At 43.8% G+C, this 10,566-nt stretch overlaps 1 long non-coding RNA gene across 1 annotated transcript in view; it reads right to left on the minus strand.

Moving 5' to 3' along the window:
• The window catches only part of LOC146182847 (uncharacterized), a 28,424-nt gene extending 18,505 nt beyond the window's left edge, over positions 1-9,919 (minus strand). Inside the window, exon 1 of the long non-coding RNA XR_014708431.1 lies at positions 9,765-9,919. This is a non-coding gene — a long non-coding RNA (uncharacterized LOC146182847). The remainder of the gene's footprint in view (positions 1-9,764) is intronic.
• Positions 9,920-10,566: the final 647 nt, after the last annotated feature.

The following is a 10,566-nucleotide window of genomic DNA, read 5'->3' on the forward strand; positions in this document are numbered from 1 at the left end:
TCTTTTTGCCATCGTTTAGTGTGATAAAAGCATGTTATCATATTCAAGACAAAACCGACTACTGCATTCAAACAGTCAACGTAATTCGCATCTGTCAGCCTCCGGGATCCCTTGCGCGTCACGTGATTTGTAGTTGCAAGCCTCGGTTGTTTCGGCTGTGGCGGCGAAACCTGTATTCCTGTTCTTCCTCCTTACTACCTTCTAACAGCTCTGTTTTCAGTAAGAGTGGCTTTTTTGAAACTAGGAACTGGCATTCTATGGATGCAAGACCACATCATTTTTCTCTTTAGTGTCCCTTTAAGCAGTCACTTAAAACATTTGCTGAAGTCGTCTCTAAGGAAGCAATATGCACTAGTGAAAAAAATTCTAAAAATGGCTTTGACCCAACCTCTTTCCTCTAATCATTCAGCCACAAGCCCTTTGAAGCCATCATGAGCAATAATAAAGATAGGGGCACGTCCTTGATTCCCAAAAATTGTAGGCCTTTGTGTATTGGCAGAAAAGATAATTGCTAAATATGCGTTGAAAACTTCCTGTCCACAAGAGTGTGTTGCACGAAACAAATGTCATAAATCAAAGAATATATGGTGTGCAGTTATGCATCTACAGACACAAAAAACAAAAAGGGTAGCAAGAAAAGGCTAACTGAATATGTATGTCGTTCGAAGTCCCAGGAATATGTCTACCATCTCAAAAATCTGGCACTGGAGCTGTAATGAAGCCTGCTTCTGGTATGAAAGATAATGAACATTAATTCGTTCCCCCTTATATCTGTGCACGAGGCAGTAAATGATTTTCTTTTCAGATGTTTTGCATGCATCAAAAACAATTCTCCATCGCTTACTAATCCATGCATAAATTGATAAACCTCAGTTTGAACTCTGTGCTCTTTGTTTTCTGGCTTTGCTCACACTTCTATAAGTCTTAAAGATCATCAACGGGGTCGAATTGCAAATGTATTAGGCCTTACTGCTATGCATCGCAAGTCCATAAATAGCATGCTAACAGCCAATGTTATCATTGAAAGTTAGGGCAAGACGAATAACAAGTTTTTGCAGAAAAACATGTACTATGTATCAATTTTTCCAATAATAAAGCCAGCTAGCTATTTCTGCTTAGAAAAGCACATTGCGTGGTGAACCTCCGGTTGTTTCCAGAGGAAGAAAGTTCAGACGCACCTTGTGTGTGTGCAAACTGATTCATAATTGCAGATAAGTGGCTTCCTCTTACTGACCTGCTTACAGAAAACCACAGTGGAACCGTCGCTTTAGCTGCGTGTTTAGTGCTGTGATTTCATTGTATTTGTTCGCATTCAAAGCAAAAAATGACAGAATAATAGACGAGTGACTTCTCCACGCTGCCGACATTCCAATTTTACTTCGTGAAGCGATACTCCACTGCCAAAACTTCTTGCGAACGGTGGTAACAGCTACAAATGGCAAAACCTTTGTTGTTGCTCTGGGGCATTCCTTGATACGCTACTCAAATACGCGTCCATGAAAATGCAAAACATATTTATATTGCCTCCGGGTGTAAAAGATGTCTGCGATGTCATTATGCGTACACGAAAGAGCTTAATGTTGTTTCTTTTTTTTAATATTGGACTGATGCCTAATAAACACTGCACTCTGATGGACCTTCACAGTTCCCAGTGAAGCGCGCACTACTGTTCCCATCCTCTGTCTGAACGTTTAGCAGCTGATGTATCTCGTTAGCGTGCAATCAAACATATAGCAGATGACATATTCTATATGTTAATGACTAAAACCCCCAACCACGTGAATTTGCCGGCGAAACGCGAGAGGTCAACGACACGATTCCGTGCGCGCTGATCCTCCTCAGATATGTATAGCTCCTATTGCCATCACATCGTGGTTCTATTTCGTGAAAATCAACATATAGCAGATACTGCTGCCTGCCCGAAGTCACATAGCAGAGGTCTGCCTATACCCAGATGCAATGTCAAGCTCCTTCGTGGACGAGTATTTGAGCAGTGCTTTGTGCAATGCGCAGTCTTTGCAGCAGTCTTTCTCCTCTCTAATACCGCATTTTTTCTTTTTCTTTCCGTAATTCTTGATGGAATTGAAATATTTCAGTTGTTTATCATTGTCCATGTCAGGGATGAGCTTAGTAAAGAAACGGGGGGGGGGGGGGGGGCGAACGAGGTTTAAGGGGGGAGGCGGCTCTTTAGGACGAAGAAATTGCGAAAAAATCGATTTTTCAGAAATAAAATTTTCGAAATCTGCAACTGTTTTTCTACCAGCTTGTGAATTTTCTAACCTTTGGAGTCAATATTTACACTGTAAAATGAGTAGAAAAACATATATCCACGCTCGCTTTGAGGAAATGTTCGCGCAAGAACAGTTCTTTTTCCGCGACACGCTATCGTCGTCTACTGAAGCGATCGGCGCCATCTTGGTCTCATTTGAAAGAGCTGCTTTTCGTTTCAATTTCGTGCCATTGCTGTTCTTTTGCGCGCATTGGATGAGGGAGAAATTGCCGGCAAAGACCAGCCGAAACACGCGACGCTAGTCGCTAGGCAGTGCACATGACTAAAGCCTGTTATCTTATTGGTTGACGCGCCCCGCGTCGTCTGCTGGGAGCGTCAGTAACGCACAAGCGGTAGCCATCTTGCCAAAGTGCGTTCGTCGGAGTGGAGCGCCCTGCAACGATGTCGACGCCGAAGTTCCGTGTTTCTCACAAGTACGGGAAGAAGCGAAAAAAATCGCTGATTAGCAACGTGAAGAGAGCCGTGGACATTCCGAGAGCTGTGGAAACCTCAACCTCCCTGTATATGCCTCCGCCAGCGGATCGGGAATCGCCGACCCGGATAGGCCTAACGGCGGCGCCGACTGCGGAAACCTCTTCGGACAGCGGTTGCGTTCGTCGCGATACTCCGATGCTAGAAACTTGTGACATAAAAGAAAGGGACAGGAAAGCCCAAGAGAAGATTCAACAGATGGCAGCGGCTGCAGCAACGGAGCGCAAGACAGATCATCGACAGAATTGACGCCACGATCGCCCCTCTTAGCGACACAACCTTCACAGTTGTAAGCTTGAAGTTAGTGAATGAAATGCTGGCGTCTGTGAAGTGCAAAGTGTGCGACGCCAACGTAAACATCGACAAAACCGAAAGGGAATACGGCCTTGCCGCCAAACTGAATCTGGTGTGCACGAACTGTGGAAACATTTCATCGCGATGGAGCTCGCCGCGCGTGAAGACCGACCAGACAGTGAGTCCCTTTGTGGTGAACATTCTCGCCGCACGTGCAATGCAGTCGACAGGAAATCAACGTGCGGCGCTGAATGATATATTTTCGACAATGAATATATCGCACCGCGGTCTGCAGGCAAGAACTTGGCAAAAGTACGTCAAGACGAAGTTGACGCCAGCAGTGGACAGCGCAGCCCATAAGTTGACTTCCGACTGTGCGCGAGCAGTTCAGGAAGTTTACGCGGAGCTATACTCCGTTTCATACATCAGGTGCAACGCAGCGAAAGCTACGCAAGTAGTCCGCAAGAAAAAAAAGCAGGAGGCGTATCACTACGCGCTCGTTCTGTAGGCGAGTAGTTCCTGCCGAAACGGGCTCTACTCCGAGCATACACGTTTGCAATAACATGCTTCGCATGCTTAGACATCTTGACAAAGCGGATCTTATAAAAAAAATGTGCACCAAAGAACCATTTTCTCAAAAAGAGATGCGCAGCGCGGAGGGCACAGCCAGCGCCATCTGGTGACATAGCTGGCAAGGTTGCGGGGCAGCAAAACGCGGCACGAACAAAAACGACATAAAAAACATACAAATTAGCCGAATCCGACCTTTTCGCCCTAAAAAAGGCGCTTTTTATGAAGTTGATGGCAAATGTAAAATGTATTAAGCTTGCAGACAAAGCAACTAATATTTTCTCTCGTCAAGAGCAGGCACTATTTTTTATCGCGGATGCGGAGAGCGCAAACAAGAGCTGTAGCTTTGGGAGTGTTGCATTTGATGTATGAAACGGAGTATAAATATTGGGCATCCACGCAACATCGCGGTCTCATTCGACGATTCCTGGATGACACGTGGACACTCCTCGCACGTTGGTATCGGAACTGTCATTGAACTGTTCACGGAACTTGTTCTCGACTTCGTTGTGCTGAGCAACTTTTGCGCCGCGTGTGAACGAGGCCCGAAAGAAGACGACCCCACATACCCAGCCTGGAAGCAGAGCCATATCTGCCAAAAAAATACGAGCAAAAAGGCTGGTGAAATGGAGGTTGAGGCTGCCCTGATCCTATTCCAGCGGTCACTACAGCAGCATAACCTCCGTTATACCACAATGCTCTTGGACGGGGACAGCCGCACGTTCCCTGCTTTGAAAGAAGCGGAAGTGTACGGTTACATTGAAATTCAGAGAGAAGATTGCGTAAATCACGTGAAAAAACGCATGGGCACTGCGCTGCGCAATCTGGTCACCAAGCAGAAGGGCCCTGCTGGAGAATCATTTGGTGGAAGAGGCAAACTCACCCAAGATTTGATCACCAGAATGAGCTCCTATTATTCATGGGCGCTCAAATCACACATAGGTGATGTGGAGGCCACTCACAAAGCTGTGATGGCCACCTACCATCATGTGACATCGAACGACTCTGCTTACAACCACAGCCTATGTCCAACAGGCCCTGATTCTTGGTGCCGGCAAAATGCGGCAGAGGCTAGAGGCGAAGCTATGCCACATCACCGATACAATCTGCCATCCTATGTCTGCAGTGCCTTACTGCCTATATACGAAAGGCTTTCAGACAGGAGGCTGCTGGAACGCTGCCAACGAGGCAAGACTCAAGCAACGAGAGTTTGCATGCAATGATATGGGCACTTGCCCGAAAGGAACGGCATGCTTCTCTCTTCACCGTTCAGGCTGCTGTGGCTGAAGCTGTAATGAAACTCAATGCCGGTAGTGAAAGGACTGCTGCTCGTATACTGCAAGAGCTGAGCCTAAGGCCTAGCCCCCAGACAAGCAAGCGGATGCACGAGAAAGATGATCAATGGAAAACTGCATCTATACAGAAGCGCAAGTCGGCGGAAACTCTGCAGCGCACACTGAGAAAGCGCCATTTCAATGACTGTAGTCAGACTGACTATATCCCAGGGGGGTATTAAGCACCCGGCAATACCAATATGTGAATAAATTTGATGCATTTTTCCATAAACAGCACTTTCTTTGTTTTTGTTGTTTTTCTCAAAATGAAAATTTTGGACACTCAGCAGATCCCAAACTAGCATATCTCGACATCTATGGCAGATAGAACCATAATTCTTTTTTTAGCACATAGCTAGTTATGTGGGCTATGCAATGTTGGAAGCATAATTTTTAATTATGTTTCAGAATTTTTTTTTTAAATGCTCTAGTTCTCGATTGCATGTTAGGCACGATTTGTACCTTGAGTTTCAGTGTCTTTTAAAATCACTTATAATGATAAAAGGAAAAAACTGTTTCCAACATTGCATCCCTCTTTCTTTCTAGAATCTAACCATGTGCCATTTGTAACCCTTTATAAGGTCCTTTTTCCCCCATTGTTCGTGGTAACTATAAGGAGCTAATTAAGTGTATCCTGAGAACTAGTTAACATATCTTAAAAGCAATCACATTTTTGAAACCGGCGCAAAAAAACTAGTAAAGGGTGTGCATTTTGATTAAGTTTGGTGCAGAAAAAAAAAATTTTCTGTAAGAGTAGCCTCCCCCCTTAATGGCTTTCTTTGCTTGTGAAGATATTGAATGAAAAAACTAATCGCACTGCGTTCTCATGCAATATTTGACACTAGCGACATTCTTCATGAAATCGTTTTGCGAAAAAGTAGCCAACATATATGGGCTGTCTAATGTTAAATGGCGGGTTTCTTTCTATAGCCGCTGAATATATTTTGCAAAGTCCAAATTTATGGGGCGTCCAGTCAGTTGACACCTGAAAGAACACAAAAATGTTTTCAGTGTGAAGCTGTGATACATGAGATTTTTTTTTGCCATAATGCAAAACAACAAATATTATTTGCCAGCAGCAATTCAGGGAAGTAGTAGAATGTAACAAGCAATGGGCATACAGAAAATGGGATTGCTACATGTATAGGGCTGCATACTTTTAGACAAAATAAAGTTGGAAGACGTGTGTGCTCATTTTTGCTTCTACTGCGATAGCCGCAGTAGCAAACCTCACTGCTAAGTGCGGTAAGGCTCACTACAAACGATATTACTCTGTGTCAAATGGTTGACAGTTCCAATCCCTACCTCGTTACACTGTTTTCATGGCACGCCATGAAGGTTAAACAAGAAAAGGCATTATTCAGTGATATGGACGGGAGAAAAGAAAACTGGCGTGGCCCAAATTAAGGCGTAACTCCTTTTCGATGAACCTCACACAACTCGTAGAAAAAAATCTCGTTAATAAAAAAAGCAAACAGTGCAGTGATCACCATCACTATATCAACAACAATCATGCAAACCCACGGTAGACGAGAGCAGCTACACGGTAGGGGCAGTTGCTGCCCCGCATATACTCTGAGTCACTTCTTTTGCAAGTCGTGTTCTGGAGATGCATTTCAGCAACTGAAGCCTGGACGCAGCCGACTATATTTAATTCATCGATGAATCGAATGCATAAAGACGTTAGAATATCTCGCTGAAGTTTAAGAGAGCAGTCGGACGCCTTTGAAGTGCCGAAACATGTTCTATCTGGATACCTGGACGTATACATACAGGAGAAATTTGTTGACAGCTTGTATGCATGAAACCTTAAAAGCTGGGATGAATTGGCACGACAAGGAAATCAGGAACAACACTCTTGCACATCTTCTATGCGAAAAGGCGATGTGCAGTCCGTCTACAGGCAAATTTAACACACCATGGGCAATATATTTGGTCTGCCTTAGCACAGAGTACTGATTTGCAATCTTCCAATGCACGCTAAATAAGATATTTTACAATTCAGGCATGCCGTTGATCGAAAGTGTGCCTAGCGCGACAATCACGCGAGAGCAGATTAACACAAGCCTCAAGAAAAAAAAAAGCTCAAGGGATGTAACTTGCTGATTCTTTTCTTCTACACCCTTATTTTAATTTTGTGTACAAGGGGCACAACAGTATGTCGATATTACCGACTACAACGAGCATTAACGCAGCCGGCTGCGCAACCCTCCATGCCGCTTGCCGCTCCTCAATGCAGCTAGCTACCCTTGAACATGGCGGAAATGTGCGCAGCGGCCGATGGCAGCAATTTTGCATAAGGTCTATAGGGATGAAGCTATTTGAACAGCTTCAATCACTAGTATGTACTGCCTAGCATGTTGGTTCATAATACAGAATACAGCACAGTAGTAGTAGGGACAAGAAAGACACATGCAAACACAGGCGCTCACTAAGACCGCTGTCACACAGGAAGTTTCAATGCCCATTATGTCGATAGAAATTGAACTCAGTGGGGATCAGCCAATTCCACAAAGCGGTTTTCAATGACACTTGAACGCAATCAGTATTGACTCAAGAGGTTCAATGCCAAGGAACATTAGGAGCAGCCTCGCATTCACCCTAAGATAAAAAACAAACTACAAAATTAAATAACAAAAAAGCAAAATGTCTCCTGGATTAAATTACTGACACTAGATTAAACAGTTCGTCAACTAGTTTTTCAGGAGTCAAAGTAATCGCTCTAGATAATATGCGCTGTTCAGATGTAAACAAACTGACGATTTTCTTTTAAGGAAGCGCGGCATGCTGCAGCATTTCACTCATGTTCACCTTTTACCATGCTTTGCGATAGCTAAGACCAAGAAGAGCCCATATGTACCTTTAACGATAGCAACTACAAACGCAGCGAAGACAACCATCGAGCAGTGTCAGCATCCTGGCACAACACGAATGCGGCAAATGCAAATCGTTTGTCGTCGTTCTGGCATTGCTCGCCTGCAGAACATGTGGGTTATGCCGTGCTCTGATGTATTTGAATACCCTTCTCTGAACGAACTTTCATTCAAAAAAAGCACTTAGTGTGATATCCACCAGTTTTATACTTTTTCACTTCATATTTTTACTAGATGTTGTTACCCACGGCTCGGTCTGTCGGATCACACGCTCACTACTCAATGACCATTGAAATTCAGTGTGGCAGTGGTGCGTCTGGACGACCATCGAAAATGTCAATTGCCATTCCCTCAATGAGCATTGAGACTGCCTGTACAACAGAGGTATAAGATGGGTGTCGGCAGGTATCTTTTCAAGGGGGGGGGGGGGGGGGGGCTGGTTGTTTGGTTCAAAAGTGAGATCAAGTTTTTTGGAGTTGCGTTAAACATACTTGAACTCCACCTTTGTGAAGTGAGGTCTTGGAGAGCACGTTATATATAATTCAAAAAACCTCAGAGATCGAAATTTGAGTGAGGTAAGCAAACACTGCAGCAAGTGTAAGAACTACGCACATGCCTTTGAAAGAACAGCTGTTCGACACAAATGCTGTGACACCAACACAAGACTGATGGCAGAAGCTCAGGCCATTTTAAAATTTTTAAGTGTGTTACCATGCCGTCCATGCCCTTGTGTGGAAAAGGATTGTACTTTAATGTTCATGACCCTGTTAAATATTACAGGGAAGGACTAGAGCAAAAAAGTAATCATGTAACAGTTGCATGACATGTTTGTTGTTTCTTTTCTTTGTATTGTCTTGGAACTGGTGGCTCTGAGAGCCGGTTCAAGTCTATTAACAGCGTTGCTAGTTCTTTTGTTTACATCAGTCTTCCTCATCTCTATCACTACTGGACTGAATTATTCTGTTTCAAGCAATAATTTTAAGAAAAAGAGAAACGTAACTCAACATTTTATGAGACCAATAAAAACAAAAGTTAAAAGAAGAGAAAGATGATGTCTACGGCATTAAGGGTTATAGCAAGGGTTATAGGGGAGCTCGAGTTTGCAAGCCGAGCAAACATTTCGACAAGGGCACTTGTCTTTGTCTGGGCAGCACAATCATCATGCTTAGGAAAATGTCAATGCCTGTCCAAAACCATAGTTAGCACAAATGCGATAACAAATCTGGCATAATCAAAATGTCAGAAACTAAAGTCTAGGCAATCAGACACAAGATGAGCATGAAAAAAACGTTCATGCGATGAGAAACGCAAATCCAGACGCAGAGAAATTTACCTTTCTTTGTAATACCAACCGGTTTCGCAATCCTAGATTGGATGGATCCAGCAGTCAGAAGACACAGCCAATAAGTGCATGCTTATAAAGTGATCTGAATACCTGCGTCCACAAAATACAGCTGTTATCTTGATCACCAACCATAAATTTAAGCTAGCCCAGGCGTACATGAACACACGTAAACAAACACAATACGCGAACTAGCATGAGCAGAAATGCATAGAATGAGACACGGATGTAAGCCCATTACTGCTTAACTTCACACATTTCAATAAAAAAAAAAGACCCAATCTGCCTCCCGCTGAAGCTAAAGTCACAAAAAGCATTGCACACACACGGTAGCATTTTTTAAAATACAAAACGATCGTGTCAATACTCATGCTGCAGCCTTTCTGCACCACATCTTCTCGCAATAAATCAACGAGACTAACCCGCAGGTGCCGTGACCCCTCTACGACAGTTGAAATGAAGTGCATACAACACTATTTAGAGGCTGTAAAGACATACTGCAGCAGTACGATACAATATGTCGTCTCTCTAACTTGTCTTACTTCTTATGTGCACAAGTACTTTAAATTCAGATTGTAAACATTGCTTACCTCTAAACACAACAGCGTAATCAGGCAGATAGCTGTTCACCTTTATCCAGGTTCAGCAAACGTACTGCTGCATATATGGCAGATCCAGCTTGTCGCATTGAAAAGAACTGCCCAGGCCTCCTCCTTCCGATCCTTTCAAAATGAACACAGAACACCCATCCTTTAGACAGAGCACAGCACAATGATGCTAACAAGACTTGAAATGGCCCTTTAGGTGGAATATCGAATTTTGACAGCACTACACGAGCGAACGACCTACTACAGAATTCGCACGCTGAACACAGCAGACTTTATGACGGTTCACAATCGAAGAAGCGCTTCGAACAAACATTGAAGTTCGCCGACGTCCGGCACAGTGAGTAATGACAAAGACGAGGCAATGACTAAAGTGATGGGGCACAGCACTTTAACAACAACGTTGAAGGAATGAAAAACAAAAGTGCATTTAGTTTCGGTTCCGATTTCACTGGGATAAAACACAATGAGACATTTTGCTTAAAATTCAGTTTTAAACTTGGGTAAAATGTCGCATCAATGCATTTAAAAACCACTCTGACTATAACCTATGTTGACAGAATCGTCAGTGCACGGCGCTTTTTGCAGTATGCCGCAGTAGCTATGGTGCCTCTTCACAATTGGCTCCGTCACATCTTGTGGACGCTTCAGTGCACGAACCATTCAGTTTCACAGTGCAGAGAAGCTTCCTCAAAAATGCCCCTTTGGACCATTCTGCCGATGCCCATGATGATTAACAGCCCCTTCCCGCCAGTCTAACATAAAATGCTCGCAGGTGCTCAGAAAC

Source organism: Amblyomma maculatum, chromosome 7 (genome assembly GCF_055883805.1).
Source record: "Amblyomma maculatum isolate TAMU_Amacu chromosome 7, ASM5588380v1, whole genome shotgun sequence".
NCBI classification, from domain to species: Eukaryota; Metazoa; Arthropoda; class Arachnida; order Ixodida; family Ixodidae; genus Amblyomma; species Amblyomma maculatum.